The following is a 14,305-nucleotide window of genomic DNA, read 5'->3' on the forward strand; positions in this document are numbered from 1 at the left end:
GGCTATTTTCCTCAAAGCAACATACTTAGTAGTAGTAGCCCTTGGAACCCTGCCTAGAGATGATTTAAGGCACCAGCCTCAGCAACCCATGTTTGCAAATGGACCAAAACCGCAGTCGCAAACACCTTTCAACCAACATCAAGAAGGAAGATTGGCCTATAATTGGCCACATGGTGTCTGTCCCTGTTCTTGAAAACTTGTACGATAATTGCCTCGGTCCAGGACGTTGGAACTCATCCAAGGCATAGGACTGCATTAAACAGTCTGGTCAGGAAGGGTACCAAACTAGTGGCTCACTGACAAAGAAATTGACCAGGGTCATATTAGGTCCTTGGGCTTTTCCCTACTTCTGGCAGCTCAGTGTCAATTTTACTTCTGCCTCACTAAGAATTAAACCTTCATGCGGTTAAATCAACGTTCTCCTTATACAGGCTTTCAAAATGAGTAACCCAGACCTCCTCGGGGATGGCCCCCTGGATTACTTTCTGCTCTGCTGTGCGTCCCTTGCTCACCAGTTCCCAGAACACCTTGGTATCTCTATTTTTATAGCACTTAGCAGACAGGCCCAGAGATCTTCATGGAACTCAGATTTCTTAGATTTCAACACCTGGGTGTAGTTCTTACATGCTTTGCGCAGGGATTAAATCCCCCTGTGATTACTTTTCTTGCGTGAGTTATGATGATGGCCTTTGCCCTGCGGCCTTCATCATCGTACCAAGGGTTTTTGCTGAGGGCTTGCTTCGCCACAGTCTTTGCAGGCTTGGAGAAGAACATTCCCACCCTACTCATTAGTTCACTGTAGGTAATAATTATATCCATGATTCCAGCCTTCTGGTCCCCAAAACATTTGGTCAATACGGAAGGATGGAGTCATATACTTTTGGGAAGAGACAGCTCTAAATCCATGTGTGCCCATTTTAACAAACACCTAGCATACCCACTAATAACCACCCAGACATTTGGTAACATGTCCAGATTTTGAGGTGCTCCCAAAAAAGTTGGGGACACTCACTCGGAGAGAAAGCAGATAGTGGTCACTCTCTTGCCTATTGGGGACTCTAAAGTCGACAACATATTGCCAGGCTTCATGGTTCACCAGAATATAAAATCTCAGGGTTTTCACTTGGGAATACCAAAGGATCCATACCCAGAGAGCATACCGGTATGGGCACAGAATATCCCGGGGACCTTACAGCAGAATTATGAATGCCAGGCAGTGAGGGGTTTAACTAAAAGGCAAATCCCTTACTAGAGGGGTAGAAACAGAACCCACCATAGAGGTTACCTTTTTCGGGATGCTCATTTTCGCTACCTCGACTCCCGGAGTCGGTCCCCTAGTTTCATTTATTGAAAGAACGTGTGGGGCACACTTAGGACATGTAAAAAAAAATGTTATTTCTAGGCGCTTTGGTGGGACAGCCATCTGCTCGAAAGTCAGGAGTCCCTCAATCAGGGCCCCAGATATTAGTTGTACTTCTATATAGTCTCTCCCAAGCCAACCCATCTTCTGCTCACAAGAATTAATGTATTCTCTGATTATTGAACAACAACCCTGCTTAGTTAAAATCCAATGAATCATCTTATTATTCATGCTGTCCCTAGAATCAGGGTAACTTGATATCACCCTCGGGACATTACGCATAAAAAGGGAGGTGCAGGAGGGTCCATTCAGCTATATGGTAGGGGATCTTAAGGCAGGTGTATTCAAATTAGCATAAGGAATATAGTGCAGTCTGTTAGGGGGATGATTAAGTTCATCAGCTTTATTCATCTTTGCTATATTACCCAGGTCCTTTGCCAATGGCCCACTAGAAACTTGTGGGAGCAATTGGGGGATATTTGGGGTTGATGCTTGTGAATACACCAAGTTCGCCTTGGACAAGGCCTTCCTGCTTTCCTCCATCAAAATCTGACCCTCCACCAGTGTCTTCACGATACCCTTTAGGTTCTGAAAGTTGCAAGATATATCACATAAATTAGCCTGACTCTTCCTGGCTATGGACTCCACATGTGAACAATTCACAGAGTTTCAGACCTGGGCAAGATAAGTCACAGAACAGGGCTTGGGTAACCCTAGTGGTTGAGACGACCTCCCAGCATTAACAATAAGACCTGGTAGAGGTTTGTCCAGGTTGGTAAACAAATCAAACCTATTGAAGGTTTGAATACTAACAAAGGAAGGGGTGAGTTGGACTAGGCCATCGCTACGTACAGGTGGGGGTCACACAAACTGGGATATCATCAACATTCTTAGGGTGTTCATTCAACTCCAGAGGGATACTGTACCTTTTACCTTCCGAATGGGCTGGAAGATTAGGTACTTCATAGCCCAGCAGTATCTTCCCTACTGCCGCAAGGACTGCAAAGGGATTTTCAACATGACCATGCTTTCATTAGCAAGTTTCTGGAGGGTTTCCAAGGGAATTGGTGCTTTGGAGATAGGTTCAGGTATTAATGAGGTTGTACATTCAGTTGTCTCCCTCGATGGACCTATCTTTCCAGAATCCTCTTTATCTGACAAAACTCAGTTAGATAGCCTAAAAGATTCAATCTAACTCCAACTTCTCTGTTTCCCAAGGGGGATTTTCCCCCTCAACAGTATTCATGGTGTAGGAGGGGAGAGGACCACTGGTTTGATTTTGTTCATGAAGGAGGCTATTTCTACTATCATGTTATTAGCATCCTCAATGTGCGAGGTCTAGACAGTGGCCCTTTTGCCAGGCTGTGAGTACAGAAGAGACTTGGCAGCCTTGCGTTTGGACATAATTATGACAATTCTGTACAAAATATATTATCCAACAGTGCAAATGGGCACAATGATCAATCATAGCAAGAATTGTTCGTTTAAAGGACAATATAAGCAGTACAAAAAAGATTCTGTACAACTATAGATATACAAGAAGGATATTCCCCTTTACAAATAGTAAAAAGTATTGTTTAAAATATTGTTTAAATGTTGTTTAAAAATGTTGGCAAATACAAGTTACTAAGACAACTGGAGTGAGGAACGCCCAACTAGCTTGTAGGGCACCCATAGTCGGTCTCCCCACCTTCGCTCCCGTTGCTGCCAGCGCTATATCAACTATGCCAAAGCAATATGTCAGAGCAGGGTCAGACTGGGACAAGAAAAAGGCCTGGACACCCAAAAAGAAAAGTGCCCCGCCCCTCACCTCAAAAAAAGTGACCCCCAAACCATCATTCGTGAATCGCGTCAATTCACGACTTTACAGAAAATGCTACTTATGGAGGGTTCATGTGTCTGTTGCATGTAATGTTCTGTGTAAACACTTGAGAAAGTGATAACGTTCCTTGTGTTCTTTTAAAAAAAATCATCATCACATAGCTAAATACTTATTTTGCAGAACCAGCCACAAGGCATGTCTACTCGTTGCCACCAGTAATGAAAATAGAGTTGCATTTAATAAGCAGTACAGCCAAATGATGACACTGTACAACAACACCAAAAGCAACCCAACATCACCCACTGCCCCCCACCCCTTTCTCAACAGAGATACATTTGCTCGATATTTACCACATACTTTTTCCATGACTTATAAAGAGTTGTCCCTTTTCTGATGTCATTTAGGTAGGGACAATATTATACATTCAGGGAGACTTGGAATTGGTAACAATTTTAAATCTACCAGCAAATCCATTCCACAACCACCTATGAACCGGGTGGAGGTGGAAACACAATTACCCACTGCCGAAATAAAGTAACTTGGCTGACTGGCGACTCCAGTCACTTTAGCGCTTTCTCGTTTGGACCATACTAGCTGCTCCTAAACTGCAAAGTGTCCTGCAGGTGCACATTTACCTCGCTCTATTATCTGGCTGCATTTGGTACCTGGTGACGTAGATGGCTAAGTGTACTGATTGCAAAGGGTTACACGGAACACTGTCCATTCAGAAATCAGAGTAATCATTGCAACATAGTAACACATACTACATTGTGTGACCTGTCGTAAGGTAAATGGATCCTTTACTAAATTCACAAACCTACCCTCCATTGCACCCAGCACTCAAATCTTCAATATACTTTTTTGCCGCATTTCAAAAAATGTACTATATTTTACTCTAATGTCAGTTGCTCTTGAGTGCTCCATATAAACAAGCTCTGACTATAACTCTATAAAATGAACAATAAAATGAGCAAATCAACAGAATGTTTGCATAAAGTACTTTTGTCATTAATCATTAATTATAATTTGTATTGCCTGCATATGTTTGTCTTTTCCAGATACCTATCAAACACACATGAAATCAAGTATTTTTCTTTTCTAGCCCACTTTTCAGAAGAATCTGCTCGCATCGCAAAGGATAGACTTTCAGTCCTTTTCTCTTTCGACTTTGTTCTAACTTGTCTTAAAGCCTGTTCATTATTGTTTTTAGATGTGAAGTTTTGCTCTAGTAAGAATGTTTGGTCTCACATTGTGGTTCCTAAATGTCTGTGTGTGTGCACTTGCCAGTGCTTTACTTTCCTGTACCATTTGTGTGAAGGGGCACTGGAGCACTCACAGGAATCAGTGTGCCATGAGAAATGGCATTACCTCTGCAAAGGGTAGGAATCCCTTCAAGTAAAAAGTGTATAGACATAGAATATATGTAGGATTTTAAAAGCATGCACCGAGCAGGGAAGCAACGGAGCGCTCTATAATGGGGGCACATCCAGGGGGTAATGTGGGATAGCAGAGTAGCTGGTATAGGTAGGGGTGCCAGAGGTAGAAGGGGTGGCTGAGGATGGAGACAATATGAATAGGATAGTGTGAAGCGCTGCAAGTATTTCCTGGCTACCAAAAATAATGTTATGAGAGTTAGAAAAAATCACCGATTCTACATACTCTGCGCCCGATTTCTCGGTTAATAGGGCACTCTGAGGGGATTCAGTTTGCTGAGTAGTGCTATTAAAGGACATTCGTTCATTCATCATCCATCAGTCTATCCATCAGTGTATCTATCCACTCATTCAACCAAAGATCTGATGACTGTTGCCTTGACCAGCAAGATGCCCTTTGACCAAGCACTCTCAGGTCAAAGCACTACAATTCTCCCTCCCGCCACATCACGCTTACCTCAGGTTGGGGGGCAGCCGACTCGTGGCAGCGTGCGGCGGAGAGCAGTTTACAGTGAGTCTGTAATACAAATCACTGGGAGGGAGCAGGCCGGGCTGTGGCAGGCACGGCAGCGCCCATCCCTGCCACTCCCTCCCAGTGTTTTGTAACACTGACTGTTGCTGGCGCCATGGTGTCGCGGGCCATGGCAAATGGCCACCGGCCCGCCGCATTGATCAAAGAAAGGTAACACTTTTGTCTTACATTTCTCTGCATCCGCAGTGGGCCGGCGGGGCTGCACAAGATCAATATGTTATGGGCCAGTTCCTGAAGCCTGGGCTGCAGTCTGGCACAGCATGGGCTTTAGGAACCAACCCCCCCCCACCTCATCATAATTTCAGCCCAGCCAACTGCCGAATGGCCAATGGGCCAGTCCGACCTTGTGCCAGAGTGATATGCAAAGAGTATGAAACGCCAATCAAGTGCAACATCCCCCAAAGGTATTATCAGGTGGTTAACAGTAATTTCAATTTAGCACTTGGCTAACTATAACTGTTATTTTTGAGAATAGGGGATGTGAAGAAAAAAGCATAACTTAAGTAGGAGGGAGAAAGGGTAACAATCAGATACTTCACAATGTCTGTAACATGCCCCCACACTTATCAACAGCCAGTCAATTAAAATGTTCGAAGCTTTAAAGGTTGCAACAGTATTTTCCAACCCTCTCAACAGTGCACACTGCAGACGGCTGCTAATCTCTCAGCTGGCGTTTGTTTAAATAGTGGAGTTTTTATTTGTTCTCCGTTAAATGGGATAACAGTGGCAGTTACAGTGAAATAACAGCAGCAATTACAACAGAACAAACAGTGCAGGGAGATCTTGACAGCCTTAGTGAGCTTGACTAGTGTACAGCAAACAAGTTACAGCACCACTGTCTTTATCGTATCCTTTACTTTGAGTAGTCTATATGATCCTTCTGTGTGCAATATTGATATTCTCAACTGACAGCCAGCAGTATTTCAAAATCCCTTACATTCCATGCACTTCTCTGCTGAGTTGATGTGGGCAATATGGGTGAAAAGGTGGACAGCTCAGGGATAAACTGTACACACGCTACCTCCCCACTGCTAACACCTGCGGCAAACACTGCACCCTTCACTGCGGGCTTCCCTGCGGGTTGCAGGCTGCCAAATGAAGACTTGGAGCTGTGACAGCTTCCCACACGGCTGACTCTCCTCAGCAGGGCTCAAATGGGGCTACAGCCTCAGCAAACACTGTGTCCTTCATCGCCCTTCACCTCAGGCTGCCAAATGAAGACTTGGAGGTGTGGCAGATTCCCACAGAGCGACTCCCCTCAGCAGGGCTCAGTAGGACTCACATGGGTCTACTGCCTCTGAAAGACTTGGACTTAATGTTCTGATCACAGATTCAATGCAAATGTCACTCAATCTTCATGAGAATGTATAAGACTTTTTAGGATTAAAACAGAAACTAATAATTTTGTATTTGTTTGCATTTATCAGAAGGTCATTGTTCTCTGCTGAAGGCCCAGTTGTGTATGGTCAATTAAGATCAGATCATCTGCATGTGCCGGCCAACATATTTTTATATCATTTATGTTTGGTGCAACAAAACATGCTGAAGCTAAAACAATCCAATATCAGAGACATACAGACTAAAAAGACACAAGGCCAAAACAAAGCCCTGTCTTAGACCTCTATGGGTTTGAATTTCATGATACAGAGATCCGCTGCTGGTTTAACCTTACTTGTAGATATTTCTCAGTAAGTAAATTAACAAGCAAGGCGAGAAGAGGTTCAGGGATATGCCACTCGTTCAACATTTTCTATAATAGGGCTCTGTACACTGTGTCAAACGCAAGTGAGAATACAATACACATAGTATAGATGTGGGGCGATCTCTACTACCAAGCTTTTTGTAGGAGGACATCTAAAATGAATCCATTTAGAGTTGTTCCTAAAGCTTTCCTAAAACAAGTTTGGAATTTCTCCAATTGCCCTGTAGTATCCACTTAATGTTCTAATTCTCAGAGTATAGTGAAGAAAATATTTCACTTTCTGCATCGAGGAGAGCGATGAGATGGTAGAATACTGGACCCAGACAGTCTCTCCTTTTGAAATGGGGATACATTTGGAACATTTCCAGGACTTAAGAGTTGTCTTGGTTTTAATCGCATTATGGAATAATAGAAACAAAATTGCTAGCCACATATTTAGATTGCTTCTTAAAATATATTTAGATAGATCATTAGGGCCAGCATCCCTGGAATTGCATGTTTTCTTAATTTAGTGAGTTATGTCTCCCAAAGAAAAGTTCACCACCCGAATTTGAGAAGCAGCAAACTCCACATTAACCACATTCAAATCTTTAAACAGATTTGAATAAATGAGCCTCCGAGATTTCTTAAAAGATCGGAATGCAATGAGGTTCACTAACCTTTGACTTTAAGGAATTAATCAAATTCCAGAAGTTACAGGAATGCCTAGTGGTAATGGCATCCATAATATACTCCCCATCTTTCTGTAATAAAAGGCAGCTGTGGCAACACAGCCAGTTGTTATATTGCTGTCTAGTAAAACTGTTTTTTTTAATTATTCTGAATCTGGAACATAGTGATCTTTGAATCTGTCTTATCTTAGATTTCAATTCTTCTTTAATTGAATGTTGTGATCATAAATACGAGTTTTGGCCTTAACAGATGGTCGACTCTTTATTTGGGGTTGATGATTATAAATAAAAACCTTAAACAAAATAGGAGTAAACATATTCATTTGTTCTTCAACAAATGACTTTACAAATGATTGACCAATACATTTGTTCAAGGTAGTGATAGTTCCAGTTCTCAGTGCAATCCGATTCCCTTTTGCATTTGTAGTGAGGTTGGTTATATGGGGACAAACATACATAGTAGGCTCTACAGACAGCTGACCTGACAAAAAAGCAGTATCACTGAATGTAGTGTGTTCATCCGAGAAAGTGTTACATAAATCAAATCATTTTCGAGTTCAAAAATACATAGGGCCTGATTCATGGAGTGTTCTGCATGAGAAATAGGGAAATAGTTTATCAATTCATGGAATCGACTGTGCCATATTTTGTTGTACTTTGCAGGGACTTCACGCAGGCTCAGCATGTCCCTGCATGCAGTCTATTGCCCTGCACAAGACACCTTGCAGAGAGGGGACATGTCCTGCACAGAGGCCAGAGTAGGGGGCAGAACATTGAAAATGGGGAAAATGCAGGCATCACGAGGGACCGGCCAAAGGCAGTCCAACACACGCCCACAAATGCACAGAATGAAATGTATTCATGGATCTGACCGCACAAGTTCTCATTGGGGAAAGGCCCATGCAAAGCCCTCAATCTATCCGCCACCCGAAGGCAGGCGTACAGACACTTGTGCATGGGAATCACCTCTGTGCGGTGAGACTGCATTTCAGATTTAGGGGTGCATGCACATAGATGAGGTTCGGAACTTACTTAGCAGTGCGCGTACGCAGTACAGTGGGGTGCCTGAACAGTTTACAGGGATTCACACACAGTTTTTCCAGAGTTTTACCTGAGTTACAGAAAGTGTATGCATGTTGTTGGGGTGCCCGTAATAGTTACGGGAACCCCGTCCAATGTCCCCGAGGTGCAGACCTGGTTGCGGGGGACCCCACGCACTGTTTCAATGGTGCATATGTTTGTGCTCGAGGAGCACGCAACGCTAGCTGTAGCTGTCTCTTTTTGTTTTGCTTGAGGGCATGTGGGAGCGTTCCACCCACGACTTGCGTATACAGTCACTTTGCACAAACAATTCCATGAAAATGCAGAGCCCACAGAAAAACTCCTGAGAGCACAGGCACTCACAGAGGCGTTCTCGGCGTGCAGCCTTTGCAGGATCTCTGCGCAGTTTTCCATGAATCCGGCTCATAGTCTATACATGATTCTGAGAGGGCATTTACCCAAGTAGTTATATGCGGAATGACTATGCTCTGGTATCTAGATGATCAGAAGGAAATATACAAGATCATTGGAGCCAAAAATGGGTATTTTAGAGAATTAACTAGCTAAGGTTATGCAAAAAGGCATTACTGAAAAAACAAGACTAAGCAAAGCATGAACTGCAAAATCAGCAAGAAAGAAGTGAAGAAATGCCCAGATCCCCAAGAGCCCCAAAAGGTATTAGAACGTTTTTATTAAATCATCTTGGGTAATCCTTCCCCAATAATGCTCTCTATGATTGCGGCAGAATCCTTCCTTAATTAGTGGTGTGGATCCAGCACACTCCAAAGACCAAGAAATACAGACCTAAATAGGAATTCTGCTATGTAAAGACAGTTGTCTATCCCCTGAACCCCTCCCCTATGCTTGTTTATACACTGAACAAAAGAATGGCTAGAGACAACCATATAAGGCATGCTAAAAGCAAGGAGGTGTCGAAAGGGGAAAGGTAGAAATGGAGCAGAAACCTGGAATATTTGAGAAAGGACACATCCATTTTGATAGCATCCTAGATCATTTAAGCATATTTAGATATACTTTGTAAGAGACCTGGTGACAGTTCCCTTGCTAATAAGAACAGCAATGATCGTATTTTATTTTCTGTCAATTGTTATAGCATAATAATAACTAGCACAAGAACGATGATTATCTTAGAGTTCCTGGCATAGTTTTAAAAACTGTTGACATGACCTACTGGCACAATATTTAAAGCTAGTGTGTGTTATACTAGCATTTGATTTACAACTGATAGACACACTTTATCAGGCACTCTCAGAAATGATGCCCGTTGTCTAATGAAGGTGCAGACCATATTTTGATGCACTTATACTTGTCATATGAATGATTTTCTGTGAAGTCATTTCCCAGAATGCATTGACAAGACTTCGCATTTGAAGTATTGGAATCTCTCAAGGGTTACATTCAAAGTTGACTACTAGACCCATGATTTTGAATCCAGTATATTATGAAGATTGTGCACTAAAATGCACCATTCCCGTGCATCCATGTTCTTGTTGGGAGGGTTTCCCGCTAGACATCCATCGGATGACTTGGGCTTTAACTCTGCACTTGCAGTCACCTCTTTAGGTTGGGAAGGCATTTAATGCCACATCTGCATACAAGCAGACCAGCCCCAACTGCCTTTTAGTGGTATTCCTTAGTGAGATGTCACACCTTGTTCTGTTATTTCTCATGATGGCCCTTGCAAATCAAAGGTTCTTCTAGTGATATCATTACTTCTAAAATGACCACATATGCAAATGAAGGAGCACCACACTTTCTTTGCTTCACTTAATTGCACAAATCCTGTGACGCGTCCTGGGCGAAGATTGGTTATGTTTCTGACAAACCATGAGGTTAAACCAAAACTTAGTTTCTATGATTATGAATATTTAGCTGTTGTCTTAATCCTATTGTTGCTAAAAGTATGGTGTCACTGGACATATAAGTGAATTTATACTGGTTTCTAGTTGAGTAAATCATGATCTTTGTTCAGCAACATGTATGTAGAGCACAAACCAATGCACCCAATATTCCCAAAATCATCACATAGTATGTATGTTTTCACTGACGATGAAACATGGCACTGTTTTATAATATAAAAGAATGTGGTATGCAATTATTGTCCTTTTTATATTGGTTTTAAATGAAAAATCTAGATACAAACTTTCTTTGATTTTAATGTAGAACAATTATTTAATGTATGTACATTAAACATATAATCTGATTGTATCCCCAAAAGTTCAAAGAGAACTTAAAATTAAACTATTGGTAGGAGCCTCTGCATTGGGAGCGCAATGCTGACGTGTTTGGGACATTCCTTATTAACATGCGTGGGTTCGTCCTGTCAGTGTTGGTTTTGAAAGCGCTTAGAGACAAGCTAACCATCTTAATAAAGCACTATACGAACGCTTCTTAACATGTCAATACATAAAACATGTATATAACTGCACATTTCAATCAGAATAAAGAACAAGGTGTAAAGTACTTCCCAGCACTGGTTTTGCTGCAAGGCACAGAACGTCAGTGCAATGGGCCTCAGATGCACTGCCAATGCAGTGGCACACAATTGGCAATTATCTTTTTCAATACCTAAGTATTTTCTTTGTATCAGACAAGACAGTCGCACCCATGGATAGCGTTAAACCCTTTTCACTTGCAAGTACTGAATTCTATGGATGGTTATGCACTGGCTTTAGCAGTCTTTGTGTAACCTGCACGTCGCCGGAGGGCACACTCAGCCCTTAATCCTCCAACTGCTCATAAAGCAAGAACCATTCAATGGCCCTCGTTACGACCCAGGCGTTGGACCATGGTGCTAATAGCACCATGGTCCATGCCGGTAACTTACCGACTCCGCCATGGCGGAATGGGGAATTACCGCCCCATTCCGAGGTTGGCGGGGCGGTAATTCCCCATGCCGCCATGGCCCTTCCCCATTCCCATTTTTGCCCCATAGGGCTCAATGGGACTGGGGAAGGCGCTAATTACGGCACCGTAATTAGCTCCTAGGTCCCTTTGCGGGTTGGTTTTTTAACGCCTGCTAAAAGCAGGCATTAAAGTGCCACCCGCAAAGGGACCTCGTAATCAGGCGTTAAGCGTTTAACAGCGCCGCCACCTTTTACGGCGCCGTTAACCCCTTAACACCTGGGTTGTAATGAGGGCCAATATGACAATCCCACAAACACTATTAGGATACAATTTGGCAGGCCCAATTCCTTTTTCCAGACTTTACTCCCCAGCTTTACAATGATTGATTGCAAGTTAGATGACACATATCCAATCCATAGAAAAGAGATGGAAATACTGTTGATATGTAAAACATTATCAATGAGACCATAGAGAATATCTGCAATACTTTTTGCTGATTCACTTCAAACAATGAATCAGCTTTTGTAAAAAGCCTCTGGTGGAAATGTCTTGTGTTCAGGGAGGCCTCCAATAGGAATCCCAAATATTTCATCTGATTCATTTAATTTAATTTCTATTTATTTTGATAAAAACAATTGACCGTAAAAGCCAACATGTATATAAAAAAAACAATCAGAACTAACAAACATCAAAAACTAAAGATTTAGTCTAATAGGTACATTAAAATACATATTCTATATGGTGATTGAAAACTGTTGTTGAACAGCATACACAAGGACAACAGTGCTCATGTGCATACAGTGCATTATGGTTTCTATTGTTACATGTATCAATCATAAATGACCATTCCTCAATTGGAGCCCCCCAGTCGAGCGGTCTTTCTTCAACACATAGATCAACATAGGCAATGGAACAAAACAGGATGTGATTATGGTTAAGGAACAAGATTGCTCAGTTTTGTTCTCCTATGCCAGGCCCGTATCAGAAACCAGCCTGTGGTAAACGTGGTAAGGGGTACCTTAGCTCCCAAGCAGAGTCTAATGGCCTCAGCAACAGTTGAAACCTGGTTCTGTAGAATATGAAGCGTTAGAGACAATTTTCTGAGGTTCATGTACATGGGGCAGAGTAACAGAAAATTACCTCTGTCTTCCCTTACCCCTGAGCAAAATGGAAAACATGGACTTGTGGTTGTATTCCATTTTGACTTGACAGATTCCAGGGGTAAAATGCGAAAACGTAGCTTAAGAAACAAAGAGCATATTCCCTTGGGGCTCATGCAATCAAGACCATCTTCATAGCCCTGTGCCTGTTTGAGGGCCCAATACGTACTAAACTGAGTTGACATACTCAATCTCCTATCTATTTCTGCTGTCCTTTCCGACCTAAGGGCATGCTGTACTATTGCTTTTGAATTTGCATTGATAGTCATAGGATGAGCACAGAGATCTGCAAGGCCAAGGACAAGGTTCACTACTTACGTGCACCAGCCAGGGAAGGATTGAGCCACCCTCCTGGGGTGTTACATCATTCACAGATCTCCTGTATCTAACAGGATTCCCACTACTCCACAGCCTAATCCAATATAGGAGCGGTTTGCCCCTACATAGTTGTTTAATGGACTGTAGGTTTCAATTCCAAAATAATTTGAAATGTTGGAGCACTAGTAGGAAGACCCAATAGATTTTTGAGAAAGGCATTCTCCATAACAGACGATGGGCCTCATTATGAGTCCGGCGGTAACCGTGCCGGAAATTCCGGCAGGTTACCACCGGACTCGTAATACCATTCCCCCTCTGTGATTCCTGGAATCACTGGAGCATTACAACCCTGGTGACCTGGTAATTCCGGAAGCGGAATTCAGTAAATCCCCATTCTCATGGAGTCCCATAGGAATGACACCTCCCGCCTGCAGAACTCGAGATCACCCGGTCCGGAAACAACGTTGGCGGCGGGTTTACCGCCACCGTTATTTCCGGACTGGGTGACTCGTAATGAGGCCCGAAGTCTGGCATTGCAGCACCCCAGATCTTAGCACCATAAACAGCGGTTTGCCTGGTCTGGGCCATATAGGCCTCTAAAGCCCCACACACAGCACCACCACCAAATGTTTGTGCAAAGTTAGTTATTGAACCACTGTATCTCGATAATATCAGCCCTGCTTTTTTGGATTGTTCACCCCAAGAACAGTCTTCATTCACTCTTAAACTGAAATAGTCATACATCTTGACCTGCTCTATTTGTGAACCTTCAAGTATCAGATCCAATCTACAGTGCCTTTTACCCCTGGGTCCTCTAAAAACCATAGCCTTGTTCTTGTGAGTATTTATAATCAGGCCATTTTTAATACAGAAATCTTAAAAGATATCCAGCTGACGGCGCGATCTCCCCAGAGTCAGGGACAGGAGGATGGTGTTGTCTGCGAACATCAGAACTGGTATCTTGTCATGTGCCAATGCAGGGGAAGTCAGTGGGCAATGACAAAAGTTCACAAATTACACCATTTATAAATAAAATAAAATGGGGGACAAATTGCAACCCAGGCAAACTCCTATTTAAATATTCACTTTCCTAGATAGTGACCCACCCATGCCACAGCGCAAACTGGCCCCATTGTCCTGGTAAAAGAACATGATAGCTCTGAGTAAGACTGTAAGGATACCCAGGTTTGAACAAAATTGTCCACAATCTAGCCGTGGGAACAAAAGCCACCTGTAAAAACAAATAAATGGCTATTTTCCTCAAAGCAACATACTTAGTAGTAGTAGCCCTTGGAACCCTGCCTAGAGATGATTTAAGGCACCAGCCTCAGCAACCCATGTTTGCAAATGGACCAAAACCGCAGTCGCAAACACCTTTCAACCAACATCAAGAAGGAA

The sequence above is a fragment of the Ambystoma mexicanum genome, chromosome 6p (assembly GCF_040938575.1).
Source record: "Ambystoma mexicanum isolate Mex_15411 chromosome 6p, UKY_AmexF1_1, whole genome shotgun sequence".
In the NCBI taxonomy this organism is placed as follows: domain Eukaryota; kingdom Metazoa; phylum Chordata; class Amphibia; order Caudata; family Ambystomatidae; genus Ambystoma; species Ambystoma mexicanum.